Source organism: Pinus tabuliformis, chromosome 3_1 (genome assembly GCF_031772625.1).
Source record: "Pinus tabuliformis cultivar Carrire ecotype Pingquan chromosome 3_1, CPIR1, whole genome shotgun sequence".
NCBI lineage: Eukaryota > Viridiplantae > Streptophyta > Pinopsida > Pinales > Pinaceae > Pinus > Pinus tabuliformis.
In genome coordinates, this window is record NC_142301.1 from 20,241,080 (window position 1) to 20,265,717 (window position 24,638).

A 24,638-nucleotide genomic window follows, 5' to 3' on the forward strand; every position below is an offset into this window, starting at 1 on the left:
GAAAACTCAGACTAGTAACACTTTGTTTTCTTAGAACAATTGATTACATTAGGTGATATAAGTGTTTTAATTGTGAAAGGAGACATATCTCAATCTCTTGTAAAAGAGTGTTGTAGCTTGTCACAATAGAAACTTATTTAGATAGATGAGATCCTTGTTGGTCTATAAACTTTAGACACGTGCCTCTAAGTTTACCTACCTTGGTTGACATTAAATTTAGTCTAATCTAGACCCTTGGATTGGTCACTACAGCAAGTTAGAGGTTGTGAGTTAGAGGTTTGACTGTAAGCCTACGAGCAGTTAAGAAAACAGAGGCCACTGATACAGAAGATCAGGCCAAGGAGAGAGTTGCTATGTAAATACATGTTTATTAATACAGACAACTAGATTCTGAGTTTATGTGTGTGTATGGAGTAATTTAATTATAATCTGTGTGTGAACTAGAGTAAGTTCTGTGTAACAGAGGTTGCAGGTGGAGTTTGAGCAGAACACAGAGAAGAAGTGATATGAAGGATCGTATTGGATCGCTTGAATCCATTCGAAGGATCACAGTCAAGATTCAGGAGTGACTGTGTTAAGAGCATGCGGAGTTAAATCAAGAGGGAGTTGTGTTGCAGGACAACTAAATATTGAAACCCTGAAGTAAAACCTGAAACCACAGAAACACTAAGAAATGGCATAAAAGTGAAGTAGGTAGAAAAAAACGGGAACCGTCAGATCATTTAGATCAACGGATATTAATGGCAGAAGAAGAATGGCAGAGGAATAGATCTGGATCGTCAAATCGACAGATCCATTAGATCAACGGTGATCAGCAACTGCGGGGTAGGAGTGTATGGATTTATTGATCGTGGATGAAGCCCCACACTCGCCCCTAGCCATTGATCTCATATTCAAACTCTTACGTCACAATAAAATGCAAGGATTAAGTCCATTTTTAATCCGTGTTCTTGTTGAAGTCTCACAAACCGTAGATTTGATGGCCTCTTACATCTAATGGTCATCGTGCACCAATAAGCTCGTGCATTAGTCAAGGAAGAAAGGAGGTTTTATCAACGACGTTGTTTATCGGGTGGAGAAAAAGTGGTAAGTGGTAATTCGAGGTGCTCACCTAATTCCATTTAGCAGTCGACACGTAGCACGTTGGAGGAGAGAGTAAACCGTTTTATCGGGCGGGTAATCCTCGTGCAAGTGGCCTGACTGATATCGTTGTTAACCATTGGATCAAATGCGTTTTTATCAACGGTGGAGGATCACTGATTAGTTTCGTTGATCGGGTGTATCAACAATCGTCGGATTAAATGATGAGATCAACGGTGGAGATTGAAGCCGATAAGGCTTGGGCCTGAGCAGACCCGAGAAGTTTATCAACGTAAGTTAAGTGATTTGAGTTCCGGCGAGTGAATGGGTTTAAGTTGTGACACGACGCGACAGCCGTTGATCTGATGGAGTGAAATCAACAGTGGAGGATTGAACCTGATAAAGGTAGAGCGTCGGAAATGTGCAAAGGTCGTGGATTGGTGGAAAGATAAGGCTTACGTGTGTTTTATGTGTATTTCTATTATATAAGAATTATAATATAAGTAAAGCGGATAAAGGTTTTATGGGTTAAGTTCAAATATAATGAAAGTTAAGAGTGGGGTTTGGTTAATATGCACGGGGTATAGAATTAACCAAAGGTTAAGAAGGGTTGGATTAAGTTCTGCTCAAAGGTTAATTGAGGGTCAAACTATTGAATAGTCAAATAAATAGTTCCACATGAGATTTAATTAAGGGCCTTAAACCTTTATTTGAGAAGGTTTTCACCATGGATCAGGTGATTAAGGCCTGGGACCAGTGACATGCAATTTTATTTGCATAATGTGGGTATTATCGGCTTAGCAAGTCATCATTTGGTATCAGAGCAACGCAAAGAAATTCTGTGTGAAAATTTCTTTGAGAAAATTTAGAACAGAGTTATGTTTTAAGATGTGTATGCAGGCAAGAGGAGATCAGATTCTAATCTGACAAACAATAGGCACACAGAGATAATGTGTAGCAAAACTTGCAGATGCAAGGAAACAGAGGACAATCCATTCAAAGTGCAGGTGAATGGTAGAACAAGATCATGCAGAGGTCTTGAAGGTGAGATGATATGTTTTATTTTAATTTGATTTGAAGATTGGAGAGTTTGTGGTCTTTATATTGATGCACATGTAGCATCATAAGAAGGTGAGAAGATTGTAGCAACCTAGAGCAAGGAGTGCTCAATTGGTTCCAGAGGAAAGAACCAGAGAAATGCTAACAAACTGAGCTTAGAGGAGAGAAGCTTAGTGAGGCATATGTAGCAAGAAGGAGACTTGTTACTGCAGAGGTATTGTTGCAACTCACAAAGGCAATTCCACAGAGGATGTGGGTAGAATTGCTAAGTAATGAAGGAAGCTGATAAGACTTTATAAGTGAAAGAAGAGGTGGTTAGAACCTTGTATTTCATTGTGATTGAAATATAAGAGTACATTTGTGTTCTTAAAAGGTGCAGATGAGTTGAAGCCTAGAAGGAGCAGGGAGAAGTGCTCAAAGATAAAGATAGAGAACCAAGTGCTTGCCAAAAGACCAAGTATAGAGGAAAGCTTGGTGAGGTAAGTGGCAGCAGGGAGGACTTGCAGTTGTAGAGGCTTCAATGCAGCTCATAGTAAGTGAGTAAGGAGCTCATGAAGATAGAGAAGGAGAAGATGACTATTGATAGTCATAGCAGAGGTTTTGAGGAAAACCACAGCAGAAGAAAAGTGAAGAAGGAGGATGCCAAGGCAAATGGCAAGAGAATGAGTCAGGAGGAAATTGTCAAAGAGATTGTTGAGATGAAAGAATAACTCAATGTATTAAGAATGATACTTGAGGAAAACCAAAGACTAGGTTGGGTATTAAAGAAGAAGCCAGTGAAGTGGTCTAAGTTACAGGGAAGGCTACAACAGAAACAATTAAAGTCGTTGATGGAAAAACTCAGAGAAGCTGAGTTGGAAATGGAAGTTTCCATTTGTGAACTAGAGCAAGGTGAAGTTCTAGGTGAAGAAGAAGGAATTATTGATGATTTTTTGAACTATTGGACAAATCCAGACTAACAAGAGAATGTAAAACCTTATATTGTTGAATGTAATAGTTTTGATGTGATTACTGGTTTTGCAAAGGGTGAGCAATATTTTGAAGTTTTCAAAAGTATGGAAGAGTATCTTTCAGAAGATAAAAACTCTGAAGTAAGGAATGATGGAGAATGTCTCTTAAATGAGAAAAATAGTGAATTATTGCAGCAAAAAGAATTTAGTAATACATTGATGTTTGAAGTTGTGACAACACAAGAAAAATTTCTTGTGAAAGGAGATGAAATTTAGTCTAAAAAACTGATATGTGAAGCAACAGTTGAGATTATTGAACCTTGTAATTTTCAAATTGATAATTTGTGTATAAATGCAGGATTCATAAGTAATGATGAAGTACTTATGAAATGTCACAGAGAACTTAAATTGCTGGAGAATTTGCTGGGAAATTCAAAGTATGATAGTGTGATTGCAGAGGAAGGAGCTCACTACAGTGGACAAGAGTAGAAATACATCATTAGAGCAGATGATGTGGAGGGGAGACTAACTAAAAGACTTGAGAGTACATTAGAGAATTCTTTAAAGAGGTTGAATCAGCATACTGATGTGCTGATAGAAGAGGAGAAATTAGAGCAGCATATTGAAGTGCTACCAAAGGAAGAATAGGCACTAAGGCCTTATGTTTTTTATTTTAATAATTGTTTTGTGAGTGCAGGTTTAGTTGCAGATGCTGGAGGAAATTTGGAATAGATGAGCAGCCAAGTAAAGACACTAGAAGATAATTATGTGGAATAATTTAATCCATGGAACAGAGATGTTCCATTGTTGGAGAGAATGCTGGAAAGTCGGGATTCAATGCAGAAAGAGATAATCATGAAAGAGGGTAAGGATGAAAGGGAGGCTGAAAAAATAAGCGTAGGAGAAAAATTAAGAATAAGCAGAAAAAGAGTAAGAGTAAGAATTTGACAACTTCAAAGAGAAGAATAGCAGTTTGAAGAGTTAGTGAACAACAACAACAACCTAAAACAAAGAGAAAGAGGTAACAGTAAGTGGCAGAGTATGGACCAGCCCAAGGATGTGCTGGAGATGGAGATTGAAGAATTATGGTAGTTGATGATGAAATAGTCCAGAATGAGGGAAATGACAGCAGGAAGGATGATCAATCAGAACTTGAACCTGATTGACAAGGAGAGGAAGATGAAATAGAAGACAATAGACATACAGTAGCAGCAAAGGTGCAAAGCTTTTAGACAACTACAAACTAAAGTTTGGGACCCTAGAGGTTTTCTATCAACATATGAAGACACATGATCAGGAGATCATGAATGTTTTCTTCTTTGGGAGTTTGATGCAGGAGCATTCAGCTCAGAAGAATTATTGTATTTTAGTAGACATAGGGGGGTCTTTTGTTTTAAGGAAGTGGGTTTCTAAGTGTTAAAATTAATTTAATTTTAAGGTTTTGAGTGATTTTAATGAGAGAATCTAGAATAGGAATTTAATTAAGTATAGTGGGGAATATTTGTAAATGTTCTCGAATTTAGGAGAACATGAGAGAATCAGGATAGTTGAGAGATTGAGAGACTTGAGAATTAATTGTAAAACTTACATTAGGATTTAGTTCATGATTTTGTGGATTACAAAGGATCCTTAGAGATAAGGAAGAGATTTTAGGATTTTGTTAAGAAGTTTATGGATCTAAACCAGGAATTGGTTATAGAATCCTTTTGTATAAATCTAAGCCAAAAAGGCAGAGAAAGAGTTAGTCAAGTTAGATAGTTAGCTGGTTAGCTAGTTAGAGGTTGTGAATTAGAGGTTTGACTGTAAGCCTATGGGCAGTTAGGAAAAAAGAGGCCACTGATACAGAAGATCAGGCCAAGGACAGAGTTCCTGTGTAAATACATGTTTCTTAATACAAACAACTTGATTCTGAGTTTATGTGTGTATGGAGTAATATAATTATAATATGTGTGTGAACTAGAGTAAGTTCTGTGTAACAGAGGTTGCAGGTGGAGTTTGAGCAGAACACAAAGAAGAAGTGATATGAAGGATTGTATTATATCACTTGAATCCATTCGAAGGATCGGGTGTTGAGATTGAGGAGTGACTGTGTTACGAGCATGCGGAGTTAAATCAAGAGGAGTTGTGTTTTAGGACAACTAAATATTGAAACCCTGAAGTAAAACACGAAACCACAGAAACACTAAGAAATGGAATAAAAGCGAAGTAGGCAGAAAATAACAGGAACCGTCAGTTCATTTACATCAACGGATATTAATGGCAGAAGAAAAATGGTAGAGGAATAGATCTGGATCGTCAGATCGACAAATCCGTTAAATCGATAGTGATCAGCAACTGCGGGGGTAGGAGTGTACAGATTTCTTGATCATGGCTGAAGCCCCACACTCGCCCCTAGCCGTCAATCTCATATTCAAACTCTTACGTCACAGTCAATCGTGGGGGTTAAGCCCGTTTTTAATCCATGTGCTAGTTGAAGTCCTAGAAACCACAGATTTGATGGCCTCTTATATCTAACGGTCATCACTCGCCAATAAGGTCGTGCATTAGTCAAGGAAGAAAGGCAGTTTTATCAGCGAAGCTTATTATCGAGTGGAGAAAAAGTGGTAAGTGGTAATTCGGGGTGCTCACCCGATTCCATTTAGCAGTCGACACATAGCACGTCGGAGGAGAGAGGAAACTACTTTATCGGGTGGGTAATCCTCGTGCAAGTGGCCAGGCTGATATTGTTGTTAACCGTTGGATCAAATGGGTTTTGATCAACGGTGGAGGATCGCCGATTAGTTTCATTGATCAGGTGTATCAACAACTGTCAGATTAAATGATGAGATCAACGGCGGAAATTGAAGCCGATAAGGCTTAGGCCTGTGCAGACCCGAGAAGTTTATCAATGCGAGTTAAGTGATTTGAGTTCCAGTGGGTGAATGGGTTTAAGTTGTGACACGACGTGACAGTCGTTGATCTAATGGAGTGAAATCAACGGTGGAGGATTCAACCTGATAAAGGTAGAGTTTTGGAAATGTGCAAAGGTCGTGGATTGGCGGAAAGGTAAGGCTTACGTGTGTTTTATGTGTATTTCTATTATATAAGAATTATAATAGAAATAAAGCAGATAAAGGTTTTATGGGTTAAGTTTGAATATAACCAAAGTTAAGAATGAGGTTTGGTTAATATGCACGGGGTATAGAATTAACCAAAGGTTAAGAAGGGTTGGATTAAGTTCTGCTCAAAGGTTAATTGAGGGTTAGACTATTGAATAGTCAAATAAACGGTTCCGCATGAGATTTAATTAAGGGGCCTTAAACCTTTATTTGAGACGTTTTTCACCATGGATCGGGTGATTAAGGCCTGGGACTAGTGACATGCAATTTTATTTGCATAATGTGGGTATTGTTGGCTTAGCAAGTCATCACTTGCGCACTAACTAGTGACACCTACTCTAGTCGGTTGTTTTTGGGTTAATCCTTGTCAACTCAATCAAGTAGAGTAAGGTGAGGGGGAAAACCTTAACAAACACATCAAAGGTATATATAAACTAATTTTCTGAAGGAACAACCTGTTATGGACTCAATAAGTAGGGATCCCTCTTCCTCCTCTGAAATGAATAAGTGTTATGCACAGTTATTAAAAAAAAAAAAATGAAAAAGTGAAATTTTTTGAAAGTTTTGAAAATGAAAAAGGCAAAAGAAGAGAAAGGCTTCCTATGTAGAGAGGTGATACGATTAATTCCGTCGGGGTACTGAACAAGCTTGCTGGAAGCGAAGCGAAGCGATGCTTGTGTTCCTGCGTGACTAATTCGGGGTACTGTTTAGGCTTACTAGCAACGGAGCAATACCAGAGATGAAACTAAACTCTGACAACCATACTGCTTGTGCACTAATATACCCCTCATCCCCAATTGAAACAACTGGGTTGACTTGGCTTGGAATGTGTGTCTAATGACCAAGAGCTTGGCATATGCTACATCTTACAATCAAGAAAGCGTGGAAACCAAGATGAACAGAGAAATGAACAATAATTCCGGACATGTTAGACTTGTTTTTCACAAACAAGGTCCATTCAGAGAGATGGAATTCTACCAGTGTGTCACCAAGTGTTGTAGCGGCTACAACTACCCTCCAAAATTTTGCCTTAGCTTCTTTTTGGAGCCTCCCTACCAACCATCCCAACAACATGTCTTTCACTGTCAAGTACATGAACTTCATTGGTTTTTCAACAGCTTGCTAGCCTGTGCATGATTGCTTGCTTTACTCCCCTCATAGGCTGCCATCTCGGACTTGAGCCAGCTGCCAGCTGAGCAGCTCCCTTAGAAAATTGCACAATTCTAGGGGGAGCCAGCCTTCCCTCCAGAAATTGTGCAAATCTAATTGGCAGTCTGTTGGGCTCAGAAATTGCGTAATCCTGTCAAACAACCTTCCCCTAGAAAATTGCACAATTTGACACAGCAATGCGGCTCAGCCTAGAAATTGTGGAATTTTTGGCAACAGTCAGCCGCTCCTCCCAGAAATTGTGGAATTTTGGGTAGCAGTTAGTTGCTCCTCCCAAAATTGTGCAATCCCTCTTGATAGCCAGCCCAACTTCCTCCCAGAAATTGCGCAAAAATCTCCCTCAGTCAAGCAGGTTGTTGCATGTGTCTCCAGGTTGATCGGTTCCACCCGAGACCGAGGAAACTTGACCTGCATGCATGGGCTGATTTTTCCTAAAATAGCAAAAAGAAACATGCAAAAAGCATCCCTAGATTTTAGGGAGCTATTTTTAGAAAGGTTACATGCAAAGATCATTTTAGAAAATTTCCTCCAAGTGTCGCTTTTTCCTAGACTTCTGGCATGCACGTCATGAGCCTAAAACTTATTTATTTGATGCTTCAAATATCATTCTTCACATTGATCTTGGAGCTCTGACATCCCACAATGCATTCAGGAGTCTTTGGCACATCCAGCTTAGCTATTTCCGGGTAAGTCCACTTAACTCGTCTTTTGCAGCATTTCTATCGCTTTTTGTGTTTTGGCTTGTGTGAGTGTTGCCTGCTTGATTTTTGTTAATGCTTGTTGTCATTTGCATGCATGTTAGCCTGTACAAGCACCATTTTAGTTTTCGTTTGCATCTCACTGTTGTTGCATGCATGACATTGTTTTGCATGAACGATCGTTGATTCAGTGACTTGTTTCACACACATGCATGTTGTTCCATTTTATGAATATTGCATTCATTGTTTGCATGCATGATAATTCACTCCTTACACTCAGTGTCACCATGCATTCACATCTTCATTTTCTTTCAGTTGCCCCTTGGCGGGTCTGGGAAACCTTGGCCCGGACTCTACCTTGCATGGACATCATTGCACAATTATGAGAGGGAAGGCTCTTCCTTCCTCCCAGAAAATGTGCAATTATGGCCAGTCACTGCCCTCCAGTCTTGCTTTGCATAATTCTGAGAGGTAGTGACTGTTGGCCCGGAAAAATTCACAATGCAATCCCTGGGCCTGCATCACTTGCTAGCTGAAATTGCGCATTGCACAATCTTAGCACCCAACAAGCTAGTATGGATTGCGCATTGCGAATTCTAGTAGTCAGCCTATTGGAAATACTGAGGGGGGGGGTGAATTAGTATTTCTTTTTCATTGTTATTCTTACCAGTCAAAAACATTGATAATTGGAACACAGAAGTAGATAACAGGAATAAATTCTTTTATTAATGTAATCTTTGCAATAAATCAAGTACAATATATATATATATATATATATATATATATATATATATATATATATGGCTTCAATCTGCTACCAAGCACCAACTTGGACTCTTTGTGAGGCTCCAACCTCCAGAGCACCAACTCTGTCTTGTTAAGGCACCAACCTTGAATTTAGGAGCACCAACTCCCAGGGCACCAATCCTATCAGTTCTGAGGCACCAACCTCAAGGGCTCCAACCCTCGGTTGTAACTGTCTGGATCTGTTTGGTTGTAATTCTCTGCTGCCAACCCTACTGGACCTATGACCTACTTCTATCCTCTTGTTCCTTCCACTTCTGCCAGAACTTTGGCTCCCTTTTTTTCTTATAGTTCGCCAGCAACTCAAACTTTCCCTTGTTCTCTATTTTATATGCCTGATACTCCTGAACTTTGGCTTCAACTCGTTTCCTCTTCGCTCGCTTGATCTTTCGGCTTCCTCTACACTCACTCTTTGGCTTCCTCTGTCTCTTCGGATTCATCAAATTCTCACAGGACACGTTAATGCAGAAGAGAGGTCGTATTATAATAATATTTCATATTAAAGAAATAACTATATCAGAGAGGCCCCCCTTTTATTTTTCAATATTCATACAATGGACCCAACATTCTTTACGGCAATCGCATCACTCCTTTAATCGCAATCGCAGCTTCTACAGTCACAACTCTTTGTCTTCATGATATAACATTACCAATGCCCCTTTACATCCTCTTTTCTCCTGTAACAATATCATAGATTAACATAGTTAGAAATATATAATGGGTGGTCCCACATGCCACATCACAATCTCAATCGCAATCGCAGCTTTCAAGAGGCCTTTTATAAGTCATGTCTATAACATCATCGATGGCTGATTACCAATTGCCCCTACCGGATGTGATATGATTATAAATTGTTCTTAATAACTTTGTCGAGTCCACACCCTTATCTCAATCACCAGTTTGACATTCCTTTGTACATTGCGGTTACCGCAGATGCGACATTTGATTAAGCCATGCTATAATGGTGTAGTCGGGTCCGCAATTATTTCGCAATTGGTATTTTAATGTGGCAAGGCTTTTAAAGAGTCTTGCAATATTGCGACAGACGCGATATTATATTACATCATATTGTAATGGTCTCGTGGGTCCATATATATATATATATATATATATATATATATATATATAGATATAGATATATCGCAATCGCATATTTTATCATGACACGGCTTTACACTCTTGCGGTATTCCTTAGCGATCCTCCACCATTGATCTTCTCTCCAGATCTAACGGTCCCGACTTAACCTGATCAACCCAAAACCGTCCGTTGATCCTTCGCCATCAATCAACCCGCGCTAGATCCAACGGCCTACATGCATTTCAGGTGAGCCACTTGCAAGAGAAATAACCACCCAAAAAAGTGGTTTTCTCTCTCCACCCGAGTGCTACGTGTTGCTCGGTTAATGGAATCGGGTGCTCTCCTCTAAATACCACTTACCGCCTAGCGTCTGCTCGATAACCACTACCACTATTACAAACCCACTAGTTAACTGTTGAACATGGTTACACAGAGTAACGACTCTTCGCTCTTTGCTTCTCGTGGTTTTAAATGACCCTTCCTCTATGCTTCTCGTGCTCCTCTGATTGGTCTTCCCTTTGGATTCTGATAGTTCTTCTTTGGCATATATTACATGCGATGCTCCTCCATTAATGGCTCTTCCACTGGCTTCTCCTCCTGATGCGTGTTCCCCTTTATTCCTCCTAATGAACTTCTTCCCTACTATGATAGCTCTGCTCTGATAGCTCCTATGACTTATGATAGCGGTTTCCCTTGGACATATCTCTCTGTGACTTCCGATGACTCTGTTTATGTACCTTCGCTGATGCAATCTTGTTTCCAATGGCTTTGCTCTTGTTCTTCATAAGTTTGCTCTACTTCTCCTTGGCTTCATATTGACATTAATGACAATCTAGATCAACAATCTCCCCCTTTGTCATTGATGGCAATATTCTTCTTCTCTCCCCCTTTGACATCAGTGGCAAAGGAGTGCACAAGGACTCCCCCTATCGAATTGCTCCCCCTGTCCTGCAACATATTTATGAATCAACTTAAGTGATGCTAAAGAGATAACCCCCATCTTTTGACGAAGATGTTAAAATGCTTTTAGAGGAAGAGGTTTTGTGAAAATATCAGATATCTGCTCCTTAGTATTGATATATTCCAAGGTGATGTTTTGTTCAGATACTTGTTCACGAAGGAAATGATACTTTATTGGTATACGTTTGGTCTTTGAGTGCATCACTGGATTTTTTCTGAGGCTAATCACACTTGTGTTATCACAATAGATGGTAATTGGTTGATTTGTACTTATGTTGACATATTTTAGATCTTCCTTCATCCATAGTATTTGAGTACAACAATCTGCGACAACTATATACTCGGCTTCAACTGTAGATAGTGATATGTGTTAGTGTCAGCCTTTGTAGCCTTCCTCCAGTGATCAAATATGCTCTTACAAAGTGATTTTAAGGTGTCAAGGTCAAATTTTGTCATTTTAAAGAGTCTTCAAGCAAAATTTGGTCACTAGGCTTTAGGTCTAGGGTTTGTTTTCACTCTTTTCAAAGTTGTCCAAATGGCAGTCCATTTCATCATTTAGCTGAGTGTATCATCATTCAGAGGGTTTTCATCATCATGTCAGGTTCCAATGGGTCATTTTACACCTTGTTCATGCTTCAGTTGCGTCTAGGTAAGTTCATTTCCCTCTCCTAGGGTTTTGAAGGCAATTTCTCTTGAATGGCCAAATCATCAGAAAAAATTGCATCCTGATGTTCATACACCTTCCCCTATCCTTAATGTAGGTTTTAACCCTGTACAGAAATTACCTGCATACGAATTCTTAAACAAAGAAAATAAACAATGCGAGAGCATAACCCATAAAACACATATGAACAGAGATTTTTTCCCTGGATCCCAAACCGGGACTACCAGCTTGATTTTTCATTATGTTCTTTTCAATGTTACAATACATATTTATACATGTCGAAGCATCCAATACCATGGACCGAAAAACCATCGCGTCCAATACCATGTGCGAAAAACATGCACAAAACCATAGGTAGGTTCGCCCAAAGAATATAACACAACCCAACAATCTCCCACTTGTTGTTTTCTTTCCACAGGGGGCCACAGGAGAGCTTAATCATTTTTCCAGCCCTGAAACACCCATTGTTTCTCTACACCAAGAGAACTTCTCAGAGCTTACAGATTTTGTAAATGCATCTGCAGTATTCTTCAAAGTGTCCACCTTTACCAGCAACACCTTTTTGTCTTCTATCATATCCCTCACAAAGTGATACTGAACATCAATGTGCTTTGTCTTTGAATGATAAGCAGGGTTCTTTGCCAAGAAAATTGCACTTTGGCTGTCACAGTCTATTCTTATAGCTCCCTGTACTAACCCCATACTTGAACACAATCTCTACAACCAAACTGCTTCCTTGCTTGCATGAGTGGCTGCCATGTATTCTGCCTCTGTAGTTGATAGTGCCACTACAGATTGTTTCTTACTCATCCAACTGACTGCACCTCCAAATAGGTTAAACACATACCCACTTGTAGATCTTCTCTGATCCAGATCTCCAGCCCAGTCTGCATCAACAAAACCATGAATATCCAACACTCTGTCCAATCCTGGTTTTCCTTGGTAGCACAAACCATAATCACTAGTGCCACGCAAATACCTGAAAACCCGCTTCACTGCTGTCTAGTGCTCCTTCCCAGGTTTTGACATAAACCTGCTCAATACTCCCACTGCATGTGCAATGTCTGGTCTAGTACAGACCATTGCATACATCAGGCTACCGACTGCACTTGCATATGGAACACGGGACATGTCCTCTTCCTCTTCTTGTGTCTTGGGACACTGTTCAGCAGATAACCTCACACCTACAGGAATAGGAACCTTCACCGGTTTACTATCCTGCATATTAAACCTCTGCAGTATTGTCTCGACATACTTCCTCTGGTTTAACCAGAGCTTCCTCTTTGCCCGATCTCTTTTAATTTCCATGCCCAAAATATAGTTTGCAGCACCAAGATCTTTCATGTCAAATTTGGAGGACAATTGGGTCTTCAAATCCTGGATAATTTCTTTGTCATTTCCAACCAGCAACATATCATCCACATACAAGACCAGATAAATAACACGGTCACCAATTAATTTAAAATACACACAATGATCTGCTTTGCTTCTGGTGAAGCCAAGTCCCCGTATAAATGTATCAAATTTCTGATACCACATCCTTGGTGACTGTTTTAACCCATACAGAGACTTCTTTAACTTGCATACCAGTTCTTTCTTACCCTTCACCGCAAAGCCTTCAGGTTGCCTCATGTAGATTTCCTCTTCCAAATCCCCGTGAAGAAATGTTGTCTTCACATCCATCTGTTCTACCTCAAAATCAAAAGCAGCAGCAACAGATAAAAGTAATCTAATAGAAGCTACCTTGGCAACAGGGGAAAAAATATCACCAAAATCAATTCCCGGCACCTGGGAATAACCTTTTGCTACCAACCGAGCTTTGTATTTCTCCACCTTTCCTTCTGCATTAGTCTTCTTCTTGAACACCCATTTGCTGCCAATGGGTTTCCTTCCAGCCGGCAACTCTACCAGATCCCAAGCCTCATTTTTGTGCAAAGATGCCATTTCATCAACCATGGCCTCTTTCCAGAGTTTTCCATCCTCTGAATCCACTTCTTCCTTCACAGTTCTGGGATCATCATCAGTAACAGACAAAGAAAAATTTGAACTGAAAGCAGATGGACTATATCTTTCTGGCTGCCTTCTTTCTCGACCTGATCTTCTCACAGCCGGAATTTGTGGCTTTTCATCTTCTGATTCCTCCTCTGCTGCAGAGTCTGATTCTTCCTCCTTTGGCTCAAACTCTATCTTCTCAGGTTCCTTTGGTTGGACTTCAGATTGAATAACATCTTTTACCTCTCTGAACACCACATCTCGGCTGTACACAACCTTCCGTGTGACTGGGTTCCAAAGCTTATAACCCTTTAAACCATCCTTATACCCAATAAAGATGCACTTTTCAGATTTACTATCCAACTTGGTTCGTTTCTCCTTTGGAACATGTACATATGCATCACATCCAAATACCCTCAGATGTGAAAGAGAGGGTTTCTTACCAGTCCATACTTCTTGTGGAGTCTTATCCTCCAACGCTGATGAGGGTGATCTGTTGATCAGGTAACGTGCAGTATCCACCGCCTCTGCCTAGAATTCCTGTCCTAACCCGGCACCACTGAGCATGCTTCTTGCCCTTTCCATCAACGTCTTGTTCATTCTTTCTGCGACTCCATTTTGCTGAGGTGTATATGGAGTAGTCTTTTGTCGTGCTATACCACACTTCTTACAAAATTCTTCAAATTCCTTGCTGCAAAATTCTCCACCATTATCTGTCCTCAGCACCTTTATCTTCTTCTCTGTCTGATTTTCCACCAGAGCCTTAAATTCTTTAAACCTGTCAAAGACTTCAGATTTCTTCTTAAGGAAATATATCCATGTATTCCTTGAGAAGTCATCTATGAATGATACATAGTACACAGACTTACCCAGTGATGGAACCTTCACAGGTCCAAACACATCACTGTGCACAAGCTCTAATATCTGTTTCGTCCTCTTACCACCAGAGGGGAAACTCACTCGATTCTGCTTCCCATACACACAATTTTCACAGAAATCGAAATCCAGAGAGCTATCATTCATACCTTCTACCATACCTTTACCATGAAGTATTCGAAGGCCCTTCTCTCCAATATGTCCAAGCCTTTGATGCCACAACATGGTCTTCTCTCCAGAGACCACTAGATTTTCTACTCCATTTTCAGGAACCATAGAACTATTGCACCCATCAACAACAGTGCTACCTTGCAGCTTGTACAGAGTTCCAGTCCGAACTCCCCGCATCAATATCAGTGCTCCTCAAACCATCTTGCAGGTATCTTTCTCGAACACTGTCTTTACACCTGCATCATCCAACTTGCTTACAGAAATCAGATTTCTGGCCAATGCAGGAATATGTAGAACACCCGGAAGTGTTCTAACCCTTCCACCTTGCAACTTCAACTTTACTTTTCCCTGACCAGTGATTCTAGCCTTCCTATCATCTCCTAAGAATACATCACCACCATCGTATTTCTCATACTCGCAGAACCACTCTCTATGGGGAGTGAAGTGAAAGGATGCACCTGAGTCAATCAACCATGCCTCATGATCTACATGTGTACTTGAAGAAGCCAAGTACACATCCCCACCTTCATCTGAGGTGGTTTTCGCCTCTACAGAAGGAGCATCATCAGATCCCTTTCCTTTATCAGGAGCTTTAGATTTACAATCCCTTCTGAAGTGCCCTTCCTTTCTGCATTTCCAGCACACCACCTTTGTAGGTTTTCCTGGAGATTTAGATCTCCCTATAGATTTAGATCTCCCACTCGATGACTTATTTTTGTTTCTGTTCTGGGACCGTCCTCGTACAGACAAGGCATCACCATTCTGGTTGTCCATATTCTTCCGTCTCATCTCCTCCGTCAGCAAGGCTGAGACTATTTCATCAAACTGCAAAGCAGTTGCATTGCTACCTATTGCAATAACCAGACTATCCCACGAATCTGGTAGAGAACACAATAGACTGATGCACTTATCTTCATCTGAAATTTTAATATCAACAGATAATAATTGACTTACCACAGTATTAAACGCATTCAGATGCTCTGTCACCGAGTCTCCATCTTTCATCCTCAGGTTATACAGCTTTTTCCGCAGGAACAATTTATTCACCAGAGACTTAGATTGGTACAAAGTCCCTAACTTGACCCACAAAGCCTTCACCGTAGCTTCCCCTGATACATTCAACAATACTGAATCTAAGACACACAATCGTATTGTGCTCTTTGCCTTCCGATCCAACTTCTTCCATTCTTCATCGGTCACTCCCGATGGTTTAGTACCCGGATCTACCGCGATCCACTGATCTTTATCGACCAACAGATCCTCCATCTTGAGTTTCCACAACTCAAAACTCTGACCATTGAACTTCTCAATCTCGATCTTTCCACTGCTCGCCATCTTCTTTCACCACCAGAATCGATCTCGCAGATCTCCCACTGAATAGGGTCTACCACAGGCCCAAGCGAAACCCCTCAGCAACAAAGGCGTCCCCTTGAAGCCAAAACAGCTCTGATACCAAATGTAGGTTTTAACCCTGTACAGAAATTACCTGCATACGAATTCTTAAACAAAGAAAATAAACAATGCGAGAGCATAACCCATAAAACACATATGCACAGAGATTTTTTCCCTGGATCCCAAACCGGGACTACCAGCTTGATTTTTCATTATGTTCTTTTCAATGTTACAATACATATTTATACATGCCGAAGCATCCAATACCATGGACCGAAAAACCATCGCGTCCAATACCATGTGCGAAAAACATGCACAAAACCATAGGTAGGTTCGCCCAACCTAATATAGGGTCCAAAAAAAAATTTCCGGGGCGCTGCCCCGGACCCCGTAGAGGGGGGCTACCCGCCCCCCTCTAACCCCCCGTTTCACTACGTAGGTTAGTCGTGGAAAGAATATAACACAACCCAACACTTAATGTATTTTATTAAACACTTCCCATCACTGAGATCCCCCAAATTCTTCATTTTCGCACAAACCCTAGTTTCTTGCCACAACTTGGCAATTTTCTAGGCTAGGCCTGTGTTTTGCCCTTTTGGACCCCTTCCCCTCACTCGATCTCTAAGATTCCACTTTCCCCTACTTCCTAACATCCCTCCCTACTTCAAAAAATTTCCCCAAGAATTTATAAGCCCCTTATCCCCTTCATTTCGCTTCATTTCGACAAAATCCCTTGTTTCACACATCGGGATAGGTTTCACTCAAATAATGTTTCAGAGCAACAAAAGATGAATTTTGGAAAACTTGGAGAGGGTTTTGTTCACAACATGCCAAGGAATAAAAACCTCCTTCACTTTTTACACAGGTATAATTTTTTTTTAGAAATGTCAAAAATATCGTTTCCTCAGGAGAATTGATGCACCTATTGGAAGTAGTGTTGGGAGATTTGATTTCTGACAAGGTAAATAAACTCCAAATTGAACAATTCCACTTGGGTTTGAAAGTAGACTCAAATCCCTTTCCAACGGGCTATCACACGCCTAATTTAAACACCGAGAAGGCCTCAAAAGGCCTCCTGCAAAAGTGCACTGCTCATACAAGGTGTGCACTGCGCATATAGAGGTGCGTTGCGCATTGGGCCTCACTCGCTAGTGTAAATTAACAAGGGTGCTGCGCATACGAAGTGTCTGCTGCGCATTGGGTGGTGCGCTATGCATTGGGCCTCACTAGCCAGTGTATATTTACAAGGGCGTTGCGCATAGAAGGGTGTGTTGCGCATTGCGTTTGCGCGCTGCGCATTGGGTAGTAGCGACAAAAAAAAAACTTGGTACATGCGCCCAGATCATACCCAAATTCACTCCAAGCTTGCAAACATCTTGACACCAAAGCCATGTCGGACACGGATTCAGAGTATGAGCAGCAGTATGACAGTGATTCTACAGCAGAGGGTAATGTGCCACGAAGGTCTCGCAGAGGTGGAAAAGGTGGTAAGCCTCTCAAGGAAGAGCCTATTTCTTTGGTTCAATTGCAGGCTTGCCCGCTTGCAATGGATTGTTTTCGTCATCAGTCATGCTATCACTATTGTGAGCTAATTTCACAAATTTAGCATCATCGTGAATTAGCTCGCTTGTTTGTTCTACATTTACATGATGGCCATGTAAACCTCACCAGAGTTAATTTCATTTTGTCACTAGAGACTATTGCAGAGGCCACTGGGATACCAAATATTGGAGAGCAATGGAATAAGCGTCACCAGCTAGAGAAGTCCTATTATGAGCCATACATCAAACTTGGGTATATGAGGCACTTGAGTATGGTTTTTCCTTTTCAATACCTGAATGATCAGTTTGCACCTTTGATGAAACTCATCATTCGGTATTTCAGTTGTGAGGGCAGATTCTCCCGTCTTTATGCATACCATGTTCGTTTGTTGATGCATTTTACAAGGGTACGTATGATGAACATTCCATACTTCATTTTTCACAACAAAGAGAAGATGGTGCCTCTTGTATAAAGGAAGACCCCAGCACAGCAGCATAACAATATTTATCATTATGCATTGATCAAAATCGTAGTGGTTCATTAGTTGGCACAGCAGGCATCACTTGGGAAGATTTTATTTCTCGTGACCTTTTCACAGCGCCCCAGCCAGCTCCAGAGATAGTTCATGCTGAGGGAGAGCCTTCACAGCAGTTTGACATCCCCGAGACCGAGCATGTCAATGCTCCAGTGTATGTGACATATCAGCGAGGCCACAGGGCCTTATTTGCAGCTACACAACGAGTACTATCTCCACATGGTGTGGAAGGGGTCTCGCCTTCTTCTTCAGCACAGGTATAGGTACAGGTTCAGGACAGGGGCAAGAGGTCAATGCATGAGGAGGGCCCTTCAGGAGGCCATGATATTGATGCTACATTTACTGATGTGGATAAGAGCTCTCCTAGCTCGGAACTGAAGGAGATCATCCAAGAGAAGAAAGCTGAGATTAATAACTTGAATGAAAAATTGTTGAGAGCAGAATGGGTGATCAACTATTTGGAGCAGTGCAATAAACAGTTAGAGGATGAACACACACTTATAGAGCTACGACAAATCCGTGAAGACCGACAGGCTGCCCGAAGACATATACATGAGATGACACCTATTGAGCAGGAGATAGAAGCTGACCGGGAGACTTGGCTCGAGAGGGTCAACATTCACTTAGAGAAGCTGTTGGCAAAGGCTAATAGAGATAAAGATATGCTCCGACACATGAAACATCATTATTGGGCTCGCATGCATGTCAACAAAGCAAAAGTGAAGATTTTGAAAAAGAGGTTGAGCCAAGCACTAAAACGGCGAAAGAAGTCGGATCCACTTCGAGTTTTGGCCGAAGCTTCATTGGCTGAGCATAACACATGATGGAGGGTCTTCACTCTGAATTTGAGCGAATTCGGAGAAAATTTTGTCATTTTGAAAATTTTGGTCCCCAAAAACAGGTTTTTTGGTTATACGCGCATGCGCGCTCGCTTTTGATTGGGACACTTGTTGGAGGAAAACTTTATATTTTTGGATTTTTCATGGTAAGTTACGCATGCTCAGCTATTTCCGAAGCATTTCATCAAGTTCTGGACGGTCAAAAGGCCCAAAAACACCATGAAAACCACCTTGCTGCCACCTTTTGCAACAGCAGGAAGTACCTCTGGGAGAATGTCGTTTTAAGGGAGAAAATGAGCTCCAAATTGGCAAATTCTACTTGGTTTGGAAAGTAGACATCCAGGGCTTTCCAACGAGCTATCGTGAGCTCAATTTGGATGCCAGGAAGTGCCTCAAAATCAGCCTGAAAAGTGCATTGCGCATAGAGATCAGGGCGCTGCACATAGAGGATTTTGGCCAATTTTTCACCTTCTAGCTCAGAATTTCAGCCAGTTATGACCAGTTTCACCTCTTGATGTAATTTTTGGTTTTCTTTGATGTAATTTAATGTACATGATGTAAATTTGGTACTTATTTACCTATTCTAGATGATTCATTCACAAAATAACAAAAATTTAATGAATGAATCAGTTTCCTAGCATATAGGGGTTAGTTGTTTGACTACCTAGATTTCAGTTCCTTGTTTAGAATTTGTTCAAACTGCTCCTAGAAGGAGGAGCTCGACTCCTAGAGGTTAGGGAATGGGTTGGCATGGTCTATATTATGTAAATTTTCAATCAGTAGCAAGGGTTGGACTCTTGGGAAGATCTTGGCACACAATTGTACATATTTTTCATATTTTGGCTAAGGAAAGATCAGAGGTTTTGCAGCACCTGTTGGGATTCTTATGGCTTTCAGTTCTTGATGGTGTTATATCTCAGTTTATTGTAATTTTATTCATGTTTAATGTATTCCATTCCCTTCTTATGCTTCTGAAACTAAATGAATGAGTAAATGAGGTTGAATTCATTGTTTACAGTGCTCTTCCTTTAAATTTGTTTAGTTTTACATGTTTTCACCAGTTTGGAGAGGATCCATGTTCTTCTTTGCCCTCTTCATATCCTTTTCATTCTGATCCATCCATGCACCTGATTAAAGGCATCAAGACTATTTCCTACGTCTCCCTAACTCAAATTCTGCAAAGATCTGACCTTAATCCCCGCACCCAAAATTGTTCTTTCCCATTTCTCCAACAAAAAACCAAAAAAATCTAAATCAAACTTTCCTATCTCTTTACTAGCCTAAAATTAGTATTAATTTTGAGTCATCTCAGCCCCTTTGAAAACCTTTTGCCGAGATAGACCCGGAGAGAGCCCTCTCCTGTCCTCGTAGGGCTAGCTACGAGGCTGAGCGTGGTTTGATATGGCCTCGATTTTTTCCTTCCTCAGCTTGAGGCAGATTTGAGCGCTAACATAGTGGCGACCATACTGGGGAAGAAAATGGTTTGTTTTTTGATGTCATTTGTTTTATAAGCTACAGATGGAGCCTAAAGTTATGTCAGGTAGCCTTCGAAACGCTTTTGCTTTGCATTAGCGGAAGTAGATAAATGCTGCTTCAGTCAATCTCTGGTCTAGCTTGTAATCGTGACATCTAACTTGTTGATTTCCCCAGTACATGTATCAAGTTCAGATGTGATTGTTGATGGTGGACAATGATCAGACACTAGCAAGGCTGAAATCATTCACCTGGTGACTTCATTCACTGAAAAATCCAGAGATCAATGCTTCATGGTGACTCCATTGCAGGAAGATTAGTTGCTTTGAGCTTTTCAAGATGGATAGGTTTGCAAGAAGATACGCTCCCATGAGCCGGGATCACATTCCAGGTTTTCCAAACAAAATACCCAAGGTAGATTGGTAAAAGAATTTTCCTGTGTTTAGAAATATGGAAGGTAATGATGCTGCTCTTCATCTGGTAAAATTTCACATTCATGTGCATCGATTAAAGATAAATTTTCCTAAGGACTGTTTGATGAAAATGTTTATGGCTACTCTGGAGGATAAAGCCCGATCTTGGTATGAAAGTTTGCCACCTGCTTCTATTCAGTGTTTAAAAGACTTTCATGCAATGTTCTTTGAAAAGTATAAAGAATCTTATCCATCCTTGATATTATTTCAGAACTGTTGTAGCCATGTTCATAGTTTTATTGAAAATCTTGAGAATTTTTATGGGGATAATGAATTGATGGACGGAGAAATCATGGAGGCTCTGTACGAGAATCTATTTCAGCAACATGAAGAGAACCTAGAGGATTCCCATCAAGATGCTCAGGAAATTTTGCAGCAGAATCAAGATCAGCAGGTTGAAATTTGCTATATGGCTGAAATTGATGAAAGAGAAGAGCTTGTTTCAGATCTGCCCACAGAAGAAGACAGCATACAGATTGCAAAATGTGATAATGTTAGGACAACTACTTCAGAACTAGATTCAAATTGTAATGACCAACCATATCTTGTGTTGAAGCCCATCAAAGAGAGCTCTGCTGTTGAGATCATAGACAGAGTTTTGGATTCAGATGTTCATAAAAAACAGAATGAGATCTTTGTGCAAGTAAGTGATAAATCTCCTTTCAATAACTCAGTAATAAATGATAGTTTGAATGCCCTATCATATGAAGATAATTACTCTTTAAGCAGAAGAAAACAAAAAGCATTGTCTCCTTTGTCTGAAGATGAGATAGATCTACTTTTGAGAGGTCTTTTTACAGCCCAAGCTACAGCAGATTTGCAGTGCACACATAGTCAGGAAAGTGTTGGTGAAACTTCTTCCTCTTTTGAAAAAGATGACTGTCTTATAATCAGTTTTGTAGACCAGCAAAAAGATAAAAAAAAAAATTCACAAAGATGATAAGGCTGTCATTTTTTATAATCTCGAAGATTATTTTTTGTTTAAGAATGACCTACAGCACATTCACACCACAGAAGATCAAAACATTCAGGATTTCCATTCAGATTCCTCTTCATATGTTTCATGTGCTGAAATGTTTTTCCAAGAAGAGATCTGCTCATCCATTTGTTCAGAGTTTTTTGAAGCCTATGAGCATACTTTTACTGAAGCACATGATGAAGGCAGGTCAGAATTTGAAGCAAAAGACACCTTGTTTTCTCAGCAAGATGTGGCAATGGCAAATCTTCATATTTTTCAAGATCCTCTAGCAAGTTTGTTGCAGCCAGCGGTGACAGTGTTTACTGCGGTGTTCAGTGATGAAGGAGATCATGGTAAACTAGGTTTTTGGATGCCCAGTGATCAGTTTGTATTGTTGACCAGAAGATCTAATAGGAAGAATCAGTCAAGAAGCCATCTTCTTGATTGGTTGCATTGGCATTTTGATATAGTTTGAGGATATATTGTCTTGTAAGGAACACAGGTGGCCATGTACTGCCACTAAGTTTTAGGTTGTAATTTCAGATCTTAGTCAAGTTGAGTCATTTGTCGAGACAGTTTTCAATCAAGTTCCAGTCAAATAAATTAAGTCATCAGTCTTTTGTCGTTTTCTTTTTCACAATAATTGACTCCATTTCCCAATGGATGAAGGCACTGGTCTGCTCTCCCAAAGATCTGTCGTTCTTGGCACCTCCAAGGAGCTACCATCCCCATTGGAGCCAATGTTAGTGTCAGCCTTTGTAGCCTTCCTCCAGTGATCAAATTTGCTCTTAGAAAGTGATTTTAAGGTGTCAAGGTCAAATTTTGTTATTTCAAAGAGTCTTCAAGCAAAATTTGGTCACTAGGCTTTAGGTCTAGGGTTTGTTTTCACTCTTTTCAAAGTTGTCCAAATGGAAGTCCATGTCATCATTCAGCTGAGTGTATCATCATTCAGAGGGTTTTCATCATCATGTCAGGTTCCAATGGGTCATTTTACACCTTGTTCATGCTTCAATTGCGTCTAGGTAAGTTCATTTCCCTCTCCCAGGGTTTTGAAGGCAATTTCTCTTGAATGGCCAAATCATCACAAAAAATTGCATCCTGATGTTCATACACCTTCCCCTATCCTTAATGTACCTTATTAAACACTTCCCATCACTGGGATCCCCCAAATTCTTCATTTTCGCACAAACCCTAGTTTCTTGCCACAACTTGGCAATTTTCTAGGCTAGGCCTGTGTTTTTCCCTTTTGGACCCCTTCCCCTCACTCGATCTCTGAGATTCCACTTTCCCCTGCTTCCTAACATCCCTCCCTAATTCCAAAAATTTCCCCAAGAATTTAGAAGCCCCTTATCCCCTTCATTTCGCTTCATTTCGACAAAATCCCTTGTTTCACACATCGGGATAGGTTTCACTCAAATTATGTTTCAGAGCAATAAAAGATGAATTTTGGAAAACTAAGAGAGGGTGTTGTTCACAACATGCCAAGGAAGAAAAACCTCCTTCAATTTTTACACAGGTATAATGGTTTTTGAGAAATGTCAAAAATACCGTTGCCTCAGAAGAATTGATGCACCTGTTGGCAGTAGTGTTGGGAGATTTGATTTATGACAAGGTAAATGAACTCGAAATTGAACAATTCTACTTGGGTTAGAAATTAGACTCAAATCCCTTTCCAACGGGCTATCACACGCCTAATTTTGACACCAGGAAGGCCTCCAAAAGCCTCCTGCAAAAGTGCGCTGCTCATACAAGGTGTGCGATGCGCATATAGAGGTGCGCTGCGCATTGGGCCTCATTGGCTAGTGTAAATTAACAAGGGCGCTGCGCATAGGAAGTGTGCACTGTGCATTGGGTGGTGCGCTGCGCATTGGGACTCACTGACCAGTGTATATTTACAAGGGCGCTGCGCATATAAGGGTGCGTTGCGCATTAGGTAGCAGCAACAAAAAAAAAACTTGGTACATGCGCCCAGATCATACCCAAATTCACTCCAAGCTTGCAAACATCTTGACACCAAAGCCATGTCGCACACAGATTCAGAGTATGAGCAGCAGTATGACAGTGATTCTACAGCAGAGGGTAATGTGCCACAAAGGTCTCGCAGAGGTGGAATAGGTGGTAAGCCTCTCAGGGAAGAGCCTATTTCTTTGGTTCAATTGCAGGCTTGCTCGCTTGCAATGGATTGTTTTCGTCGTTAGTCTTGCTATCACTATTGTGAGATAATTTCATAAATTCAGCATCATCGTGAATTAGCTCGCTTGTTTGTTCTACATTTACATGATGGCCATGTAAACCTCGTCGGAGTTAATTTCATTTTGTCACCAGAGACTATTGCAGAGGCCACTGGGATACCAAATATTGGAGAGCAATGGAATAAGCGTCAGTAGCTAGAGAAGTCCTATTATGAGCCATACATCAAACTTGGGTATATGAGGCACTTGAGTATGGTTTTTCCTTTCCAATACCTGAATGATTAGTTTGCACCTTTGATGAAACTCATCATTCGTTATTTCAGTTGTGAGGGCAGATTCTCCCGTCTCTATGCATACCATGTTCGCTTGTTGATGCATTTTACAAGGGTACGTATGATGAACATTCCATACTTCATGTTTCGCAACATAGAGAAGATGGTGCCTCTTGTACAAAGGAAGACCCCAGCACAGCAGCATAACAGTATTTATCATTATGCGTTGATCAAAGTCGTAGTGGTTCATCAGTTGGCACAACAGGGCATCACTTGGGAGGATTTTATTTCTCATGACCTTTTCACAGCGCCTCAGCTAGCTCCAGAGATAGTTCATGATGAGGGAGAGCCTTCACAGCAGTTTG